The following is a 22,987-nucleotide window of genomic DNA, read 5'->3' as shown; positions in this document are numbered from 1 at the left end:
AGGATACAGCCAGCTGTGGATTGAAAATATTTGGGGAAAAAAATTCCAGAAAGTTCCCAAATGCAAAGCTTGAGTTTGCTGCTGTGATAACTGTTTACATTGTATCAGGATTATAAATTCTCTAGAGGTAATTTAAAATACTCGGGAGGATGTGTGTAGGTTATGTGTAAATACTATACCATTTTCTAAAAGGGATTTGAATGTCTGTGGATTTTGGTATCTGGTGGGGGTCCTGGAACTAATCCCCTGTGTACACCAAGGGATCACTGTATGTACCTCCCATATTAAAAAATTAGCAACACATGGATAATTTTGTTTTGTGTATTTCCCCAGTAGTTTTCCTTTCCCTGATGGATTATTTCAAAGCAAATTCCAGATGAACTGTTTCGTGCAAAAACATTTTTGTGTTTATCTTGAAAGGTATTCTCTTGTCAAGAAACCATCGTCTCACCGAAAAAAAAAAAAACAACGAAGAGTGATTCTATTTTATGCCAAATGTCCAGTTAGTGTTCTGTTTCCCCTAAAGTTTCATTGACAAGTTTTGCAGTTGATTTGTTTGTTGGAATGAGGATCCAAATGAGGTCCATGTCTTCTGATTGATAACAGTTTTTCTCCCTCTGCCATTTCTTTGTCAAAACCACCAAAATGTCTTTGGCCTCTTGCATTTCCCAACTTTTGGGGATTTTTCTGGTTACATCACTTGGCTGATGTTTACTTTGTACCTTTGTTTCTGTGTAGACTGTTGGTTTGATAGGTTTGGCATCTTCCCAGCCCAGGATTTGAACCTAGGTCTTCTATGTTGCAGGTGGATTTCTTACCGTCTGAGCCACCAAGAAAGCCCCTTCTTGGGAACAGAACCCGTTCCTAATTAAACAGCCCCCTTCCACCTAAAACACATGCCTCACAGATGCACTGAGTCTCCCGGATCAGTATCCTCAGCTGTAAGCTGGGATAATCTAATAGTCCTGTCTCTTAGGGTTGTTGTGTGGATTCAGTGAGATAGTACATCTGATGAAGACCTCCACAGACATCAAGGAGACTTTTCTCCCTGCCCATCGCTTTGGCATTTGTGTTGCTAGAAAAGCCATCTTGCTTCAGTCTCATCACCCGCTCTCCCTCACCAGGGATCTTTAGCGTGCAGCTGGCAGAATTTCCATGGCACAGGCACTGGAGTTACACCTAAAAACAGTGCCAGGCAGAAGCTTCTTTCCCCCTAAATTGAAGTGAAATTTATATAGCATAAAGTGGACCTTTATCAAGTGAAAGATGTAGTGCTTTCGGCACACTCACCATTCCATTGCTTCCGGTACCACTAGCAACTCTGTCTTTAAATTCTTTTATTTTCATTTTTCACAGTTTTGGGAGGCACACAAATGTTACATTCCAATGGATCAGAGTTAAACTTTTCTGTTCTTTATGTTTGTTCTCCTTACCTTTGCTTTCTTCTTTGGGTGGCTGACCATGCCTTGCTTGGTAACCACAATGACAATAACAGTCTGGCCTTTCAGCCATACCCCCTTCCCTTTCCTCCCCGTGGACTCCTGTGGAAGAACTTGTTTCTTAGAACGATCCTTCAATTAAGTAGAACTGGAAGACAGAAATGATCATTCTTACGGGGCTGAAGTGGAAAATTGCTTTTTTAGTGTGGCATGTGGGATCTTAGTTTCCTGATCAGAGATTGAACCCACACCCCCTGAGTGGAAGCACAGAATCTCAATCACTGGACTGCCAGGGAAGTCCCATAAAGTGGAAATATTTTTTAAAAATCAAAGAAGCAGCTCTTCCTATAAATAAAATTAATTCACTCAATAACTTTTTATTGAATGCTTACTATGTGCTAAACCCTGGGTATTTGTCCTTCATTAAACAGATGGGACTGTGCCAGGATTTTCTTTTCTTTTTTTTTTCATTTCTGGACATCTTTAATTGCATGAAAGATGATCTTATATGATAGCTATTGGAAAATTCCAGATTAAAAAGGCAATGTGTAATATGGTACTGAGTATGCAAAGAAATCACATATACATACATACATGTTAATGCAAACACATACATGTGTGTTTACAAGGAATAAAGACAGTTTTCTACTGTCTAGATTAAAATAATAATAGTTATTTCTGACAGGATAACAGGTGATTTATATTTAGTGTTTTTGCTGTATTTTTCTGTATTTTTTACATGTTTAGAAATGAGTACAAGCTATTAAGAAAAATGCATGCGATAACAAATAGCCTAAAATATTTTTTCCCTCAAGATACCTTTTAAAAGAAGTGTTTACAGGCTTAAGTCTTACTATCTTGAGAGCTTCTGATAACTTTTATTTACTTAAAAAAATTAGGTTATATATTTTAATTGGAGGCTAATTACTTTACAATATTGTGGTGGTTTTTGCCATACATTGACATGAATCAGCCACGGGGGTTCATGTGTCCCCTTGTCCCAAACCCCCCTTCCACCTCCCTCCACATCCCTTCCCTCTGGGTCATCCCAGTGCACTGTCTGCCAGGAGTTTCTTGGTGACACCAGGGCGTGGGAGATTTGCTTGTATCCCAAGGCTTTAGAACGAAATTAGCCTTGAGCCGAGGGCCAAGGATTGTAGAAGAGCCCTTTGTTGACAGAAGGCGCAGTGAGGTGAGTTGATAACCTGCGTTGGGATTGTCTGTCCCATGAGCCGTGAGTATCCACATGGAGCCCCTTTCCCCCATGATCAGTGACCTGAGCGAGACTGGACCTGAAGGGTCCTCTTGAGAACAGAATGAAAGAAATGCCTCTTCCCAACAACTTGGAGACATTTTGCACAGTTCAAGCTAGTTTTATGTTTTACTTGAATGAATATGATGTAAGATTTATACCCAAAGATAATTGGGTCAAAATGGCCCTCCCTCAGTTGCTGGAGCCGCTTGGGTAAAGGCACCCAGGGACTGTGGTTCTTTCCTCAGCCATCTGCCTGGGAACAGACTTTTTGATGAAGTCAGAGCATCTCTGTTTTTGAGCTAAAAGGAGAAGTTTAAAATTAATAGGTTTAATTGGACCTGATTATTTTCCTGTTTGTTGGTCACAAACAGGACTGTGTAAGTGGATAGGGTGGAGTTCCAGAAAGCTCTGCAGATTCACCAAATTTTTAAAAATGTATATACTTATGTCAGTTTTGTTTGATTTCGATCCTAAAATTTTGCCAAGTTACATGATTGCAACTTGCAGCTTCACATATGGGATTAAGTTTTTTTTTTTTAATATTGAAATACAGTTGATTTACAATGTTGTGTTACTTTCAGGTGTATCTTGTCCTTTTGATTTCCCAAGGATGGATATTTTTTCATCTATCCATCCTGTGGGTTGGTTAGAGACCCATAGCTCATCTCCCTGACGGAGTGGTGGGTCTTTAACTTGGTCCGTGTGGGAAGAGTAAGGGCCTCTATGTCACCCTTGAGGGATTTCAGTCCCAAATTGAAAGGATGGACTTCTCAGGGACACCTTCCAGCTTTTATTTTCATGGGCTCCAAAATCACTGTGGACAGTAACTGTAGCCATGAAATTAAAAGACACTTGCTTCTTGGAAGGAAAGCTAGACAATGTATTAAAAAGCAGAGACATCACTTTGCTGTCAAAGATCCGTATAGTCAGTGCTCAGAAGGCTAAGCACCGAAGAACTGATGCTTTCAAAATGTGGTGTTGGAGAAGACTCTTGAGAGTCCCTTGGAGTCTCCCTGGAGCTCCAACCAGTCAATCCTAAAGGAAATCAATCCTGAATAGTCATTGAAAGGACTGACACCTGATGTGAAGAGCTGACTCATTGGAAAATACCCTGATTCTGGGAAAGATTGAAGGCAAAAGGAGAAGGAGACAACAGAGGATGAGATGGTTGGATGGCATCACCAACTCAATGGACATGAATTTGAACAAACTCCAGGAGATAGTGAAGGACACGGGAACCTGGCTTGCTGCAGTCCATGGGGTTGCAAAGAGTTGGACACGACTTAGTGACTGAACAGCTTCTCAGGGAAGAAAGTTTGAAGTACCTCAGCTATTGAAATGAATTTTTCCAGAAGCAACATTTAAGATCTCTACCATAAATTGGACTCTGAGCCCTTAGCAGAGACCTGAGCTCCTAGGAATTCTTAGTCACCCGTCAAAGCCTACTTCCTTCAGGAAGCCTTCCCTGTTCTCCTTATTGTATAGAATTTTCTCCTTTTCTGAACTTCTGTAGCCCTGGGTTGGAGTTTTGTTCAGATTTACCAGAAACCTAAATTAGTAGGAGCATCCTATTTCCCAAGCATTTCAATTCATTGAGGGTTCTCTGTCTTGCTTTAAAAAATGGCAACAGTGGCTTCTTTGTAATACTTCACACTTATTTAGTTTTTGTGAAATAAACCAGTATTCATGAAACATTTTTCCAGGCCTGGCTTTTCTGGGTACTGAGTGTGACATGTTAGTGGGTGTTTGGCCTGGCGTATCCCTCTGCACTCACGTGGGCTATAGCAGGACTGGTTACAGCTGCGCAGTTTGTGGTTTCATCCAGCCAGCATTTTCGGAGGACTAGTCTGTGCCAGGTACTGAACTGGGCTCAGGAGCAGAAGAGCTGAACAAGTTCTGGTCTCTACCGTTTAGGAGTTCATAGACTAGAGCGAGGAAACCGACAGAAAAGGAGTGAGAATAACTCTATTAAGGATCAGTTGGATCAGTGTGGGGCCTTCCCTGGTGGCTCAGCAGTAAAGAATCCACCTGCAGTGCAGGAGACATAAGAGATGGGTTTAATCCCTAGGTTGGGAAGATCTCCTGGAGGAAGGCATGGTAACCCACTCCAGTGTTCTTGCCTGGAGAATCCCATGGGCTGGACAGAGGAGCCTGGTGGGCTACAGTCCATAGGATCGGACACGACTGAAGCGACTTTGCACGCACACATGCACAGATCAGTGTAGAAAGGGTGGGGATGGATGTAAGAAGGAATATTTTTGACTGAGAGCCTGGGCCAGAGGTGTAGGGTTGAATCTGTACAGCCAAAGACAATGGGAAATGAATGGTGTCTCTAAAGCCCAGGACACAGATGATAAGCAGTTGACGTTGAGGGTCTAATATGTGTGTGCTGCCTACTGGGCTAGGCTTGCTTACCACAGTCATCCTTTAACCAGCCCTATTGTGTAGGTATCACCATGCTACCTACTTCATACTGGGGAAACCACAGAATTAGAGAAACGTATCTTCCCAAGTTATCTCCTGCGTTGTTGAGCCTGTGATTCAACAGCTGGAGACTGACTCCAAATCTGCACCCGTCCAGTGGGTGTCCACCTCTTTGCTCACATACTGTGGCCATATTTCCTGTTATCAAATGTCGGTGTTGTGTCTTCAGATGTGTGTGCTGTTTAACTGCTTTTTCTGGGAGGGAGTTGGCCCACAGAAATGCTTGTCAAGAAAAGGGGGAGGAGTATTGATTGATTGCAGGGGGTTCAGTAGAGGGAAAGAACTGGAATTAACTCTTTGGAGATTTCACTTGGGCCAAAGGAATGCCCGTGAAGTTTTGGGAAATCCTGTGCTGAATACAGTGACCAAGAGACACTTGTGCATCTTTCGGGACTCAATCTGTACAGCCACTCTCTATGCTGAGACCATTGCTCCTTCCCTTTGTTATAGCTCTTATCAGGTATCGATTTAGTAATATGACATCTTGCCCTGTTGGACTGTGAGTTCCTTTGAAGATGAGAGCAGATGCCAATCATCTCAATACTTCCAGTGCCTGGCGCTGTGCCTGGCACAGGGTGGGTCCTTCAGAGTCACTTGTTGAATCCATTCATCTACCCACTCAGCCATCTCCCCATCCACATCTATCCATTCATCCAACCAACCATCCAGCCAGCCATTTGTTCATTATCCATCAACGTACCAATCCATCCACCATCTACCCATCCCGTTCATCCAGCCAGCCACCTACTCACTACTCACTTACCCACTCGTCCATCTTTCTATCCATTATCCACTCATCCATCCATCCATTCACCCACTCACCCTTCTATCCACCTACCCATCCATGCGCCCATCCACTTATTTATTACTCTATTTACTGACCCATCCACACATCTGCTGATCCACTCACTCATTAGGTACTCTCTGAAGAGTACGATGTGCCTAGCATAATAATGGCTATAATATCAGAGCCTGGTATTATGGTTGTATCACTGAAGTGACAGAGATTGAATCAGATACAGACCATGCTCTCAAAGAGCTCAGAATCTAAGGATAATGAGAAGAAAATAATGCAAGTAGAAAAAAAAATTCTCATTGTCTCTAAGATTTTCCAAGAAGATAGTAAATTGCTTTTATTTTTTAAATCTTAAATGATGTAGATATGAGCAAGATGACCCCTCCTTCTTCATCCCATCTCCCTGATATCTCAGCCCCTCTGAGGGTTTCCCTGGCACCATCTGGCAGCTTCCTCTGCTGAAAGCCCTTTGAGACCTGAGGCCCTCCGCAGGAGCTGTATGCGGAGGGCAGGGCTGGGGGTGCTGACCTGGCGGCTTCAAGGTGGCCCTATCGCCATCCCCTCCCATGTCTCCCCAAGAGGAATGCTGCCTAAAAGGACAGAGCAGATGTTCTCTGGGCAGAGTCATCATTCATCAGCCCCTCCTCTGAGAACAGGAGGTGACCACACATTTATCTGAGAGCAGAGGCGAAATCCTCTGACCTTCTTGACTCATCCATCCCAGTAGCTCTTTGGGGGACACTTCAGACTCCCGAGGGGCAGAGTGAACCCGCTCACCTTCTCCAGGCTTTGTGGTTGAGATGCCATGTGGAGATGCTTAGGGACGCTGAGTCAGCCTTGCAGGACATGTGCTTCAGGCACGCTTCCGAACCTAGCCCCAAAGAAGCCTTGTCAGAATCAGTGTTTTCAAACTGTTCTGGCAAAGCCATAATCTAGGTGCTTTAAGGGGAAGAACAGGTTTACCTGTCCTGCAGGACTTGGTGGGTTTCATGGCAACGGCAGGATCAGTGCTGCCTGTGTTCAGACTTGGGTCTCCCTGCCTGCTGGTGGCCCGAGTGTGTGCCATCTACAGTGAACTCCTTGTCTCCTTGTTCTGACTTCTCGTGAATGTACTGATTCCGTCCACCCGGAACGTGGGCATCTTTCCTTGCCTCCAGCCCCCGGTGGTCAGTGATGTAGACCTCTCTGCCATCCTCTGTGTTTGGGGGAGCGGCTGTCCTCTCTCTCCCCGTGACTGCTCTGGTGAAGTTTCTTTTCTCTGGACGAGTCTCCGTGGGGGTTCACAGACCCATCACTGCACCCCCAGCTTTCAGAACCCAAGTCCAGTCATGTCCCTCACAGTTTCCAGCCCTGCTGTGCTTTCCTGTCGGGACTCAGGGGCTGATAAGACCCTCTTCTCTTTACCTGTGTTCCAGCTGCCAAGGAGGAAGGACCAGGTAGATGGAGAGAAGGGTCGCACCTTCATTTCTCCGGAAGCTGTTGGTCTGTGTGGATAAGGCATGAGCCAAGAAGCCTGGCTGATTTCCCCTGGCTGCCCTGCCCCTGGCTAGACCCTGGGGAACAGGGCATCTCATCAGTGGCGTCGAGGACACTGTGACTTGGCCGCAGACCACGTGTGCCTCCTGCTTCCCGGTCTGCTCACCCTCTGCGTCTCTCGGGTTCAGACTTAACAAGAGAGAAATTTGGCCCAGTGGCTCCTTTTGAGTCATTCCATGCAAGTTCCTCCTCCCCACGCTGCAGGGGAGGCAGAAGCTCTTGCTTGAAATGGGGATCCTATTACACAAGTGGGGCAGGAGACCCCCTTCCTTGGGGAACTTAGTCAGTGGAATCTGAAAAGTCTCTTGGTAATGATAAGGCTTAAGCCATTGCTATGGACTGAATTTTTGTGTTCCCTAAAATTCATATGCTGAAGCCTAACCCCTGGTGTGATGGTATTTGGTGGGAACTTTGGGAGATGATTTGGTCCTGAGGGTGGAGCTTTCGTGAAGAGGATTGTTGTTGTCCAGTTGCTCAGTCGTTTCTGACTCTTTGTGACCCCCATAGACTGCAGCACGCCAGGCTTCCCTGTCCTTCACTATCTCCTAGAGTTTGCTCAAATTCATGTCCGTTGGGTCGGTTATCCTATCTGACCATCTCATCCTCTGCCACCCCCTTCTCCTTTTGCTTTCATTCTTTCCCAGCATCAGGGTCTTTTCCAGTGAGTCAGCTCTTCACATCAGGTGGCCAAAGGATTGGAGCTTCAGCTTCAGCATCAGTCCTTTCAGTGAGTATTCGGGGTTGATTTCCTTTAGGATTGACTGGTTTGATCTCCCTGCAGTCCCGGGCACTTTCAAGAGTCTTCTCCAACACCCCAGCTCAAAATCATCAACTCTTTGGCACTCCGCTTTCCTTGTGGTCCCGCTCTCACATTCGTACATGACGACCAGAAAAACCACAGCTTTGACTAGATGGATCTTTGTTGGCCAAGTGAAGGGGGTCCTTGCCCTTATAAAGGAGACCCCAGAGAGCTCCCTTGCCCTCTTCTGCTGTATGAGGACCCAGTGAGAAGACAGACAGCCGGAAGAGGGTTCTCATCAGAGCCTGACCCTGTTGGCACCGTGATCTTGAACTTCCAGCCTCTAGAACTGAGAGAAGTAATTGTTGTTTTAAAGTCACCGACTGGTCTTTTGTTGTAGGAGCCCGAATGGGCTAAGCCAGTCACTGTACCAGCTTCCCTGGGCTGCTGTCATGGCACCACAAACCACAGGCGTGGTGTATGATACAGAAACGCGGCGTATCTGGAAGCCAGTTTCGGGGTGGCCGCCGACCTCCCTCTGGAGTGCCGGGGGAGGGTCTGCTCCAGGCCCCACTTCTAGCTTCTGGTGACTCCTTGACTGGTGACAACAGAGCTCCACCGCCCACACGCTGCTCTCCGTGTGTTCATGCCTGTGTCCACACTCCCCTTTTATAAGGAAGGACACCAGTCAGATTAGACTAGTGGCCTCACCTCCTCCAGGATGACCTCATTTTAACTAATTACATCCGCAATACACTCTTTCCAAATAAGGTCACATCCTGCGGTGCTGGGGGTCACGGGTTTTAGAGACACAATTCATCCCATTACAGTTACTGTCTTGGCTTGAAAAGTGCTTAAGACTTTGACAGGCAGTGACATGGAAGGAGGGTATTCCTGGGGGGCGAGGGAGGAGGTGGACAACAGGGGTGAACGCACGGGGTTGAGGGTGGGGGGCTTCTGTTTCTCCCAGAGCGGTCAACCACCTTGTACTTGGTCTGTGGTTCACTTTATCCTGCTGAGAAGCTTGTCCCTGGAAAAAGCTTGGGCTTTTAATTACATGTATTACTTTAGATTTATGGGACTTCCCTCTGCCTCCCTAGCTGGACCTAAGGACTTCCCCAGATTGCATCTGGGCAGCATAAAGGGTGTTAGAAACATGGTAACTGAATGCCCCATTTGCTGATAGGAGATGCTTGGTTTCAGCCTGTATTTTGTGTTAGCTCTGCAGTCCTGAATTGACTGTCTCTATTGATCGAACCAAGAGGATATGACCAAATGCCCATGTTACTGGGAGCTGAGTTTTCAGGAGTGGTGCTGGTGTGATTGGGAGAATTCGCCTGAATGGAGAGTGAGCTGGTCAGTGGAGCGCTTCGCTCGCTGGGGGTGGTGGGCTGACATGTGGGCCCCACCCCGCCACTCGCCTGCCGAGAGGACGCACGTGGCTCTGGGCACAGCGCTGTTGTCTCCCCAGCCTCCCAGGCTCCTGTGGCCACAGCATCCCACTTTTCTCCAGGATTCGGCTCTGTCACACCACAGTCACTTGGCCCCATTTTTCCTGCCCTTGTTCACCGGCGCTTCCTTGTGGCAGTTTTCCCGGGGAACTGAACTCGACATGGGGCTCAGACCAACGTGGGTTTTAGTGGCAGGCCTCCTCTTGGAGGACCCTGAACATTCCTGAGTTTTGACTGCTCCGACTGTAGAATAATCCCCACTGTGGCACTTTCCTCAGGTGGTCCATCTTCTGCTCCATCCTCCTGGGGGTCCCAGGCCACTGTGCAGGCATCACCGAGGCAACATGTGCAGGGAACTGCAGGGAGCCCTTTACCAAGACCTTGCAAGGAACTGCAGCGTGTTCACTCATCTGTTCTCCAAGAAACTATCTGGTTCACAAAAATCTGTGCGTTCACATTTTTTTTTTTCCCCCCTGGCTTAAGTTTTGACTGATGCTGTTCATCGGGTGAGTGACTTTTCCAGCATGGCCTTATTGTGTTTGCCAATATTTTTCTGCTTGCTTCTCCTTTTGGAAGTGAGCAAAAGGTTATGGCTCCCTTACGAAATATCTATAAAATAGCATTTTATTGAAAACTTTTAGACATTTGGAAAATTTGCTATTGTAAGTGATCAACCCCTGGACATTCCCATTTTGTGAATGTTTTTTTAAACCGATGACAGTGGAGCAGGGGTACCAAAATACAGCCAGTTACACCCTTGATTCTACTATTATTTCCCATGTGGTCCTGCTGTGGCCAGGCTAGGTTTCTCTATCTGTAAAAAAAAAAAAAAAAAAGGTGCTAATAATAGCCAAACCCTCCCAAAAAAACCATCTTCCCCACTCAGCTATTGAAGACTAAAGCTTGGTATTTTATTATCGCCCAGGATAAGCTGGCTTCCTGCCCTGATAGCAGTCTTTGTTCAAAGGGACCTTCCCCCACACTCATCTACCCTTATATGTCTCACTCTTTGCAGACCTAGGTCCTCTTGTTTTAATGTGTTAATGTAGTTCTTGTTTCTGTTACATTTAACAACTGGTAGCAAAATACTGAGGAGTAATTAAAAGCTGCTGAGAACTTCACAGGACGCAGAGAGCTCGCCTAGGAGTGGTTGTTTTTATTTTCCTTGTCTGTGGGCATTTTATTGGAGAAAGTGATTTAGTGCTTTTTCTTCTAAAAGCGAAGGAGAAAAAAGGAACCGGGGACTCTAACAAAATGGTGCATGCATATTCAATTACTGACAGTAGCACTCTTTTATCTCCTGCAAACAGGGGAGTGGATGACATGCCCAGGAAGCCGGTGGCCTCTTTCCAGATAGGCGTCTCCTGTCAAGGTCATCAGGAACAGGAGAGTCCAGTCAGGGTGGGAGTTTATGACTTGACCATCATTGAGAGCTGAAAATGAACACTTCAAAATAAATTCAGTACAGGAGACAATCACGCTCATTTAAAGGTCAGTTTGGATTGTCCAGGTAATTGACGGTGTTTTCCTTTTCTTCTCAGTAGGAAGAGGTCTCTGGTCTCTGGGACTACTCAGGGGTGCCCCAGGCTGTTAGCTGAGAGTCTCAGAGGTTTAGGGTTAGGGCGTCGGCCGCAATGAGGGTTATCTGCAATTGGAAAGTTGCCAGGGCACTGATTAACTTGGGTCATCTATCCGGCTTGCCCTTCGGCCGGTGTTCTTTATTTCACCAAGGCTGAAACCTACGGAGACAGCTCGCTTTAGACTCAGAGGGGATCTGACAGCTCTGTCTGGCTAGGCATGCAGACATCTGGTGGGGAGGACAGAGGCAGCATCTCGCCCAGCTCCTCAGGCCCGTGTCCACTATCCAGAGGTTAAACTGGACCAGAGGAGAGATGGAATGGCTGTAGGCTCAAGAGCATGATCCGTCTGCATTCGGATCCCATCTCTGCCTCTTACTGGTTGTGTGTCCTTGGGCAAGACCTCATCTCTGGCCCTCACGTTTCCCCTCCTGCTGGTCTCACAGGAACTGCGTGAGGATGCAACAAAATGATGTCAGATGCCCGGTTAGAAGGATCCTCTGGGGGCAGTTCGCGTGCCAGCCTTATCAGGTGGATAATCAATACTGAAAATAGCCACCTCGGCAGCCTTGTAAAATAGCGCTTTGATATTTTTTGCATTTGCCTTGTGGTATTGTGTTCTGTCTGAACATCCACGTCTCCCCAGAAGGTCAGCATGACCTCATTGTCTGGGACAGATTTCACCTCGCTCTGTTTTGGTCTTATCATTACTTCTCATTCCGTGCTTTCCAAAACACAGCACCCGTCTTCTTGTTACTGGCTGAACCAACGCTGGGCTCAGTGCGGCCGTGGCAGATAGCTCTGTCCATCACTTTCTTTATTCCTGATTAATGGAACCCGATTAATGGTTTTGTTCACAATAGCAAAGTGCCCGGTAAAAACCCAGGTTTCTAGGCTCTGTTGGAGACTAGGTGGCCCTAAAGACAGGTTCCGGCCAGTGTTTTATAAGCAGAAATCTACTGGTTGGGACTTCTGGGAAAACGTTTGTTTTCTTGCTGAAGAAGCCCTGCTCCTTTTATCTTTGCTTTTCTCCCTTCTGCCAGGCTGGACTGTGAACTTCACAGGCTGCTTTCCACGGCAGAAGGAGCTTTGGTCTTGAAGTGAAAAAAACAAGTAAAAGTGTTAGCCGCTCAGTCATGTCCGACTCCTGGCAACCCCATGGACTGTATGTAGCTTGCCAGGTTCCTCTGTCCATAGATTTCTCCAGACAAGAACACTGGAATGGGGAGTCATTCCCTTCTTCAGGGGATATTCCCAACCCAGGGGTTGCACCCGGGTCTCCTGCATTGCAGATAGATTCTTTACCGTTTGAGCCAGGGGGGGAATGCCATTATCAAAAGGCTACCCTGGCTCTGGACTAGCTGTCTGCAGGTGTCCTCGTTACGTGGGAAGAATGAGCTGCTCTTGGGCTGAGCCACTGTGGCTGGGTTTCTGTAACAGGCAACCTAATATGGTGATGGGTGTGTGAGATGCTTGGTTGGGCTCACACTGACATGACTGTGTCAGTTTACACGTTTCATGTGGCCTTTTTAAAGATGTCTTGGTCACATTCGCTTTCTTATGCCCATTTCCTTCCATCATGGCATATCCTGTAGATTTACTTGGGCCTCTTTAGGCTTTTGGCAGAGACACAGGAATGGGGAGCGTCCCTGATGATTCAGAAGGTAAAGAATCCACCTGCAATGCAGGAGACGTGGGTTCGATCCCTAGGTCAAGAGGATTCCCTGGAGGAGGAAATGGCAACCTACTCCAGTATTCTTGCCTGAAAAATCCTATGGATAAAGGAGCCTGGCCAGCCACAGTCCACGGGATCACAAAGAGTCAGACATGGGTGTGCAGCAGACATGGGAGGCTGTGTTCACACAGAAATGCTGCCTCTAGTGGTGAGGGGAAGCATCTGCTTGCGGGTGCAGTGATCTCTCCTCAGGCCAGGACTGCCCATCAAGGCAGAGACCAGCCCCATAGAATGTGGTACCCAGTCACCTGGAGGGGTCAGACTTGGCAAGGTTTTATCAGAGACTCACTTTTATAAATGCCAACTTAGTTTGTTCCAGTGAAAAAAGATCCACTGAGGCCTGGAGTTCATGTGGATTAATTATTAATGTAACTTTAGTTTTATCAATCGTTTTAAGCATTGTCCTTCACTCTTCCTCATCTTTGCCACTTTTTTTTCTTTCTTTATATCATATAGCATTTTATGAGCCTACGTGACTCAGAGCTTTCTTCCTTTATGTCACAGGTTCCTTTAATGTAAGAGAATAAGAGGCAGACCCTAATGTAGTGGGAAGATTTGGTGGTTTGGATTTCAGTGAGCCTGCACTAAAGTCTGAGCTTTACCTAGCAGCTGTCCAATCTTGGTTAATGTCTACGAGCCTTAGTTTTCTCATTAGTAAAGTAAGAGTTTTAGTGGAGATTAAATAAAATTATATACATTGAATACTAACGACAGTCTTATTCTCTGTAGCTGCCTGCTTCTTCCTGTCTTATCTTATCCTTGGAAGGCAGTAGCTGTCAATACTTTTAATGGATTCTTTTAGTAATTCCCCTGCCATTTCTAAAGGACATTTGTTGTTACTGGTTAATTGTTGAATTTTAGGTAATATTTATTAACTTCCCAATTTGGAAGTTTCACGTTTGCCCCATTGTTCCCATATAGATACACACGTGCTGCCCTCTACCATCCCAGTACAGTTATTTATAATGTTTGATGGCTGGACTCAATTAATGCATGAATATGGCCAGGTAAACAGTTTGAAGGCTGAGCCAGGTATGTGTTAATATTACTATTAGTTATTATTTTTTTCCTGCTAGCTTTTGTTTTCTGTAAAAATAGTGATTGCTTTTTTTTTTACCCATTTGTCAGTTTATCTAGTTATTAGCACAAAATGGGGAAATGATAAATGCTAGTAAGTATATTAAAAGAAAAGAAGAAACATGCCAATTCTTCAGGACAAAGGTCTTCCCTTCTGTTACTTCCCTCCCCCCATTAAATTCTTAAATCAGTTTCTATTCTGGGACCTCATAAAAATGATATTGTGACACAGTGGACCTAATTTGTTAGTAAATGCCAAAGCCAGTTCCACATGGCTCTTTTCCATGATGGTGTTGAAAAAATGCCAATGCTGCAATATCACAGAGTAACTCTGGGTAGATGATTCCATGAGGAACTAAGTTAATGGAGCTGAAAATGTCTCGTGGTGAAACTTGATCCAAAAGTCAACTTGGGCGCCTGGTGGGCTGGGTGTACAGCATGTCTCCTGACCTGTCTTTTCTGCTGGTCAGCCTCTCTAAATAGCAAGTTCATTCAATTACGCAGTACTGGTGGAGACAGCCAAGCATGGGCTGGACTCTGGAGAGTCTGTAATCAACAACACAGATGTGGTCTTTTCCCTCAGGGAGTTCACGGTCTAGCGGGACAAGACACTGTAGCGTGAATCGTTGGTGTGGGGAGTGTTGTGAAGGAAGGCAGCATATGTCACCATCTCCCAAGCCTATCAGTAGTTGAACAGAGACTGCCACCTTGTTTGTTCTGCTGATAAGCATCCTCCAAATCCCTTAGTTTCCCTTTCCTTTAACTTTTTTGAAGGCTTATCTTTCTCCTTTCTGCATTGACACGAAAACAGCTGTTGAGTAGAGTGAAACCCACAAGATCTCAGAATCCATCTTTCCCAGGCTGTAAAATCAACCTCCATCCAGTAAGAAACTTGCTCAGGGAAGCAGTGCAAAGGACATGGGGCTGGATACTCCTGTTCCCAGCTATCCACACTAGGAAAAGGCCCTGAATTCACGTGCTTGCTGCTGTGTCTGAGAAACAGATCAGAAGAATCCAGGGGTCACTATTCCGGTAGAACAGAAGTATGACGACCCTTTAAGGCTGGGACCTACCACTACTCCAAGTTCACATTTACATCAGAGTTAATGAGTGGCCAAAACCTCTTTCAAATCCATCCATAAAAGGCAAGAATTTATAATGTGCAAACACACTAGGTGAAAGTAGGAGAATTATTTGTTTGGATTAAATGTTCTAGTCTTTGTTTTTGAAATAATATAGCAGTTTCTTATTATAAGGCAGAGGATTGGACTGGGTGACAGTTCTAAGCCCCTTTAACTGTAAAACTTGTTTGACTGTAAAACCCTTTGCCAAGCAATGCTGTCTGCCAAGAGTACTTGCAACTAAGTCTGTATTTTCTAGGAGAAATCTTCAACACCAGTGCTCATATGAAATGATATATGTTTGTCAAATTTCACTGTTTTCTTTGCTAGCTATAGATATTTATTCTAAAAGAATGACCAGATAGCTTTTCTTAGATTGAAAGTAATTAGATTCAGTGACTGGGCTTCCCAGGTGGCTCAGTGATAAAGAATCTGCCTGGCAATGCAGGAGACACAGTCAGGAAGATCCTCTGGAGAAGAGAATGGTAACTCACTCCTGTATTCTTGCCTGGAAAATTCCGTGGGCAGAGGAGCCTGGGGGGCTGCAGTCCCTGGGGTCGCAAAGAGTTGGACACGACTGAGTGACTGAACTGAACTGAGTATCACAGACATATTTACAAATATCTTTTTGTATCTGCGCTGGGTCTTTGCTTCAGCACTCAGGCTGTGCGTTTTGGCACTTGAGCTTTCTCTAGTTGCGGTGCACAGGCTTCTTAGGCTTCTCTTGTTGTGGACCGTGGGCTCTAGAACTCAAGGGCTCAGTAGTTACTACGTGTGGGCTTAGTTGCCCTATGGCATGTGGGATCTTAGTTCTCTGACCATGGATTGAACCCTCATCCTCTGCAGTGGAAGGCAGATTCTCAGCCACTGGACCACCTGGGAAGTCCCTGTTTGCACAGATTTAATAAGCACAGTTCAAAGTCAGGAAGGAGTGAGAGGAAAGGTTGCAACAATGCATGACAGCTTCCTAGAAGCAATGGGCCCTGAGGTTGGCCTAGAAGGATGGGGAGTTTGGCTTTTGTGGAGGGAAGGCCATTCTGGATCTCCTTTGGGCCAGAGACGCTGTGTGCAAGTCCATCCAGCCCAGCCCAGCCCAGACCAGAACTCTGTTGGGCTCTGAAGTCAGTCTGGTTGCAAGAAGAAAGAGAACACAGGTGGTGGGCTGCTGTTAAGGGGGCAAGTGCCCCTGGTTCCCTCCCAGCTTCCGACGGTGACTCAGGCCTGGAACTGGAGGGCAGCTCTGGGGATGTGTGTTCCCCATTCAGCCCCAGGAGGGTTTCCAGTTCATCCTGTGAGTGCTGTCACTTGAAGTATACAAGTATCTGTTGAGCAGGAGCTGTGGGCTGCTAAAGAGATGATGTAGCTTGGACTGTTCATTTTGCAGAGGTCAGATGACTGGCTTGCTGGGGAGTGGCAGTTGGGTCAGGGTGATTCCAGCACTCAGGTCCTCTCATCTTTTCCATACGTGCTGTCTCCAAGTGGATCTCCAATTTGATGGAATTTTATGAGTGTAATCTGTCCCCACGCTGAAGTTGCTTATGTGTTTGTAAAAAATTTAGGAAATACAGAAAATTAGGAAGAAAAAAATTTTGCCCATAATTTCATTTCCCCAAACATCCAGTGTTATCATTTCAGTGTATTTCCTTCCAGTCTTTTTCCTATGCATTTAAAACTTGCCACTACAGTAGTCAAAAAGGATGCAATATACTTTCTCTGCATTCTGTCATTATTTCATGCTTTTTGTCATTGAAATGTGGCATACTAAATATGTAAGAAACTGTCTTGCTAATGAGTCAGCGTTAGCCAGAATAAAGTGGGAAATGTTCACTGACTGGTGGAGAGATATTTGGGGTAATTAATTTTCCTTTTTTTTTTTTTTTCTTGCCTTGTTTTTGGTTTTCAGCTGCTAAGTCTTTGCGACCTCATGGACTGCAGCACACCAGCCTCCTCTGTCTTCCACTATCTCCCGAAGTTTGCTCTAATTCATGTCCATTGAGTCAGTGATGCTATCTAATCATCTCATCCTCTGCCGTCCCCTTCTCCTTTTGCCTTCCATCTTTCCCACCCTCAGGGTCTTTTCTAAGATGTTGGCTCTTTGCATCAGGTGGCCAAAGTATTGCATTGGGTGGCCAAAGTATTGGAGCTTTAACTTCAACAGCCCTCCCCGCAATGAATAGTCAGGGTTGATTTCCTTTAGGATTGACAGGTATGATCTCCTTGCTTCCAAGGGACTCTCAAGAGCATCACAATTTGAAAGCATCAATTCTTCAACACTCAGCTTTCTTTTGGAGAAGGTAATGGCACCCCACACCAGTACGAAAATCTCATGGACGGAGGAGCCTGGTAGGCTACAGTCCATGGGGTCGCTAAGACTTAGCGACTTCACTTTCACTTTTCACTTTCAGGCATTGGAGAAGGAAATGGCAACCCACTCCAGTGTTCTTTCCTGGAGAATCCCAAGGATGGGGGATCCTGGTGGGTGCTGTCTATGGGGTCGCACAGAGTCAGACATGACTGAAGCGACTTGGCAGCAGCAGCAGCAGCAGCAGCTTTCTTTATGGTCCAACTCTTATACCTGTTCGTGACTACTGGTTATCGCCTATACCTCATCAATAAACACTCTCATGGTTATTGTTATTTTGTCCTAGGAGCTTGGGAAACAGATGGGCAGAATAGGCTTCCAGGAGCTCCAGTCTGGAGCCTCCATGAATATTATTCCTGTGTCTAGTAAAATGAGAGATGGAGCATTAACAGCTTCTTGGCTAGAATCTTGCTTCTGAAAGGCAGAGCTGATGAAGTCCTGCCTCTGAGCGAAAGCCATAAAGGAATTATCTTTTCCTAAGCCTTTAGCTTTTGTTTTAAGGTTCACCACAAACTTTAGCAATGAAAAAAAAAAAAGTGCAGTAACTGGGTCATTCTGACCTAGAACCAACCAAAATACTTCTAATTACTGCGGCAGACAGCGATGAATCATACCTAAGCTAGCTTGCTGCCTTTTCAGTCATATGTACTCATATGTGCTAATCAGACTCATTGTTTAGTCGCCAGTAGAACATTTGCTCCAGCTTGTTTGGATTTGTAGGAGGAGAGAAGTTTGCAGATCTTCTCAGCAGAGGATCTGCTTGGCTGCACTAGTGTAGTGGGGAGAGGTCTTCATGTTTATCAGGATTTAAGCTTCCTTAGAGCAGGGCTATGGCTTAGTCATTTTTCATCATGGCAATACCAATAAAAGCTACCGTTTTTGAGCACCGACTATGTGCTAGACAGTACGAAATGTGCTTTATGGTCTCTTGGTGTCATTGAAGCCCTCCAACAATCTAATGATATAGGTGTTATTATCCTCATTTTGCTGAGAAAACAGCCTCTGGAAAATTGTTGTTTTTCAGTCATTAAGTCGTGTTTGACTCTTTCCAACCCCATGGACTGCAGCACACCAGGCTTCTCTGTTCTTCACAATCTCCCCAAGTTTGCTCAAGCTCTTGTCTGTTGAGTCAGTGATATTATGTAACCATCTTGTCCTCTGCCACCCCCTTCTCCTTTTGCCCCCAGTCTTTCACAGTATCAGGGTCTTTTCTGGAAAGTTAAGTCACTAAAATACCCAGTATATGTAAGCTAGGCATGTTGAATGAGTGATTGAATTATTACTGCAAGGTAATGGAAGGGAACTGCTAAAGAGAAGACCTAGCCAGTATGAGCCAAAAACTTAAAAGTTTGTTACCACCCAATTATTATTTTTTTTCCATTTTTAAGCTCCAAATTTGAGTAGCAGTGGAGGAGGGGAGGAGATTTCAGTGTAGGCAAATAACATAAGACATGGATGAGGGAATAGGTTTGTAATCAGCCAAAAGATCAGCTTGACATAGTAAAAAAACAAAGGGAAAAATACTTAAGTGTCAGTCACTGTGCTAAATACATTATCTTACTTAAAACTCACAGAACCCCTTTGAAGTAAGCCCTGTTATCTCTGTTTATGGGGGAGGAAAGGAGCTCAGAGAGGATGCAGGAGCTTCCTGAGGTCACACAGCAACTGATGAGTGAGGGGCGGATGGGAACCCAAGCACTGGCGCCATAGCAGCTTTTCCTGTAAACACAAGCCAAGAATGGAGATTTCATTAATTATGCTTGAATTTTATTTTGTATTCGATGGGGGCGGGGGTGGGGAACCCAGATGATACACAGATTTCTTTTATACTAACAAACCCAACAACTGGCTCTGTCCCAGGAAGAGATTCCAGCTCAGTGCAGGGAAAAGGCCAAGGAGTTGATGAAAGATTTGGGGTTGCCAGAAAGAGCTTGGCATGACTGGTATGCTGTTCGATGATAGTGACCAAATTTTCCAAAACAGAATCAGCTTGCCATGTCTGTCTGTGTGCACCCCCCCGACCCCGCCTCACCCCAAGGATCAAAGAACTCCTAAAAATGTAGTTTGGATACAGAAATACAGTCACACGGTCGCTTCTGAAATAATGCGACAAGTTTCTAAAAATTACTGAGTCATAAAAAATTGCACAATGAAAACCACAGGAGTTATGGGAAAGTTGGCATTATAGGCATAGAACTCAAAAATTTAATCAATGACACATTGAAAAAAAAAGGTAAATGCCTAATAGAAAAGGGAAGCACAGAGGACTTCCCTGGTGGCCCAGTGGTTAAGAGTCCTTACTCCCAATGCAGGGGGCGTGGGTTCTATCCCAGTGTGTGTGTGCGCGCGTTCAGTCGCTCAGCTGTGTCTGGCTCTTTGCAACCCCATGGACTGGAAGCCCGCCAGGCTCCTCTGTCCATGGGATTCTCTAAGCAAGAATACTGGAGTGGGTTGCCATGCCCTCCTCCAGGGGATCTTCCCAACCCACGGATCGAACCTGAATCTCCTGTCCCTTCTGCATTGCAGGTGGATTGTTTACCTCTGAGAATCCAGGGAAGCCCCTTTGATCCCTGGTCAAGGAATTAAGATCCTGCTTGGCCAAAAAAAGAAAAAAAAAAAAAAAAGGGAAGCAGAATTCTACATATGAGAAATGGTCAAGAAATACATAAAGGCTGCAATAAATATGGAGCTTGACTTGGAAGTACAAGATGAATGGAGTTTTGTGTGCAGAAGTACTCATGGGAAAGGTTGGCAATTGTGAGTTACTGTGAAGGAGAGGAAGGAGAGAGATGTGGAATCATATGGAAAGTTCTAACACCAGAGACAGATGGCTGTGGTTCGTCATAGATACCGAGATTGGAGGTGGCTGGTGGGTGTTGGAGTTGTGTGGCTTGGTGTCTTCCTTAAGCAGCTCACTTCAGCTGGGCACCTTTTTTCTGCATTCACCTTAGTGTTTCTTGCCAAGTAAATTATACCAAGGGCACACAAAATGCACAAAGTTTTCAAGTTGTTCTGTAATTTATTAATCTGTTGGTACATATCTGTGGTTTAAAAACAAGAGGTGTAGCAGAACTCACTGACGTGGAAATGTGTGTGGCTCCCATACCTGGGGCTTTTCCATTCAGCTCTCTAGGTAGCCAGGGGTCCCCACTGGGGACTAAATACATGTGTCCTCCCCACTCAGATTCACATGTTGAAATCTAATCTTTGATGTGATGGTACTGGGAGTTGGGGCCTTGGGGAGGTGATGAGGGCATGTGGGTGGCACCTTCGGGAATGGCATGGATGCCCTTTAAAAAGACGCATTAGAAAGCTCCCTCATCTCCTCTGACATCTGAGGACATAGTGAGAAGCTGGTCCATCCATGAGCCAAAAAATGAGCTCTCACCAGATACCAAATCTGTTGGCACCTTGGTCGTGGGTCTCCCAGCCGCCAGAACTGAAGAAATAAATGTTTGTTTTCTGAGCCATCCAGTCTATGGTGTTTTTTTACAGTAACCTCAAAGGATTAAGACCCTCCCTTGGCTCTAAACCGGAGGATGGACCAGGGGTCACTTCTAAGACGCCTTCCTCTATGATTTTCGAGTCTCTCACTGAATGGACTGGGTGACAAAGTATGCCCACCCCTCCAGATCTCTCAGAGGATTATAATTATAGGTTTTGTTTTTAATCCTTTATATATCCCAGTTTTCTTTCTCTGGCTGCTTTAGTATTTTTTCTTCTCCTGGATGTTCTTGTCATGCTTTGGTCTTTCTTCAGACGCCAGGTGACCCTTGGATCTTCATGTGTGTTTTAAAAAGAGAAAGTTGGCTGGGAGATTTGCACCCATAGGTGGAGCTTGTGGACTGTCAGGTGTTGATTTTTGGGTGCTCAGGACAGCATTTTGGAGGCCTCTAAATACTAGACTGTATCTCTATTAGTGGCCCTAGTTCTCCTCGGTTGATTCAGTTTAATTGATTTCATGTTTTGCCAGGGGGGCACCACCTGAGTCCTGGAATTCTACATGTGGCCGTCGAGTGGGACGTGGAGGAGCCAAGTGCTCTGTATACAGCATTTCAAAGAAGTCCCCTGTTTTCGGCTAAACCCCGAGTCTGGGTTTCTGTAAGGCCAACCAGCTTCCTCTCATTACTCCCCCTGTATCAGCCACAAATCTTCTCTCCAGTCTGGTTTCTGGAGTTTCGTTAAACCTAAACAAAGACAGAAATGCTCAGGTCTCTTAAGGGAGGTCAGGTCCATCACACAACACAGGCGACTTTTGGGGTAGGTTTTGAAGGATGAGTAGGAGTTCATGTCATGAACGAGGTATAAGGGCTTCCCATGCTCACCATGCTGGAGTTGTGAGCAGTCAGCGTCAGGCAGTAGCAGACCCTCACAGCTGGTAGGAGTAAGTGATCTAAAAACTCTCAGGGTAATGGTTTGCAAAAGCCAAGGCATCTTTGTTCATTAGTGGTAGTAACCATGGTCTCCAGGAGGTTCTGTTGCACAGGTGGAGACTTTTTGCCTTCTGAAGGTCATCACTTCCAGCCTTTGTGGTCACACACAAAAAAGCCAACACAGTTGGCTGCTAGTTTGGTGAATCTAGGGGCTTCCCTGGTGGCTCAGATGTTAAAGCATCTGCCTGCAACGCAAGGAGATGGTTCAATCCCTGAGTCAGGAAGATCCCCTGGAGAAGGAAATGGTAACCTGCTCCAGTATTCTTGCCTGGAGAATCCCATGGACAGAGGAACCTGGCAGGCTACAGTTCATGGGGTCGCAAAGAGTTGGACACCACTGACCTACTAACACACACACACGTGGTGAGTTTATCCATCCTTGTCGTATATAAGGTGGAGGGGATCTGGCCAGGAGGTGGGATGAACAGTATTTGATATGAAATAGAAGAGAGGGGTTTATGGCAAGGAGATACACGGACACTGAGCATAGATGTGCAGGTGTAAATTTGGAAGGAAGGCTCTTCCAGACATACCCATCGGAGCTGACACTCGGGTGAGCTCTCCTGTGCAGGCACCTCTGTTATTTTCACATCAAAAGCCTATTTTGACAGCAGCAGGAAAGCACAGTCAGTTCAAAGGTATGTAATACAGGCCCGATGAAGGCAATTCCTTCTTTGCTAATTTTCTCCTCATGATGATGATAATTTATGTCAGTTTAAAATGAGCAAATTATAGAAAAGGTTAAAGAAGCATTAAAAACATCTTGAATTGTTTCACTCTTATCATGGCCTTCAGTTCAGTTCAGTTGCTCAGTCATGTCCAACTCTTTGTGACCCTGTGGACTGCAGCACGCCAGGCTTCACTGTCCATCACCAACTCCTGGAACTTGCTCAAACTCATGTCCATCAAGTCAGTGATGCCATCCAACGATCTCATCCTCTGAGGTCCCCTTCTCCTCCTGCCTTCAATCTTGCCCAGCATC

The 22,987-nt window shown here is 45.6% G+C and overlaps 1 protein-coding gene across 18 annotated transcripts in view; it reads left to right on the top strand.

The window, feature by feature from the left end:
- GREB1 (growth regulation by estrogen in breast cancer 1) overlaps positions 1 to 22,987 on the top strand; it is a 128,930-nt gene that overhangs the window by 18,846 nt on the left and 87,097 nt on the right. The window contains exons 1-3 of one of the 18 annotated variants that reach the window (XM_018055633.1): positions 11,011 to 11,191; positions 13,517 to 13,671; positions 13,934 to 14,044. The exons of 14 other annotated variants lie outside the window; for them this stretch is intronic. The gene's annotated coding sequence lies outside the window, so the exon portion shown is untranslated. Of the gene's footprint in view, positions 1 to 11,010; positions 11,192 to 13,516; positions 14,045 to 22,987 lie in introns of those variants that run through there. 3 more of the 18 variants (XM_018055636.1, XM_018055635.1, XM_018055634.1) reach the window with 3 other exon arrangements.

Source organism: Capra hircus, chromosome 11 (assembly GCF_001704415.2).
Source record: "Capra hircus breed San Clemente chromosome 11, ASM170441v1, whole genome shotgun sequence".
Lineage (NCBI taxonomy): Eukaryota > Metazoa > Chordata > Mammalia > Artiodactyla > Bovidae > Capra > Capra hircus.
This window is presented reverse-complemented; position numbering and strand designations above follow the sequence as displayed.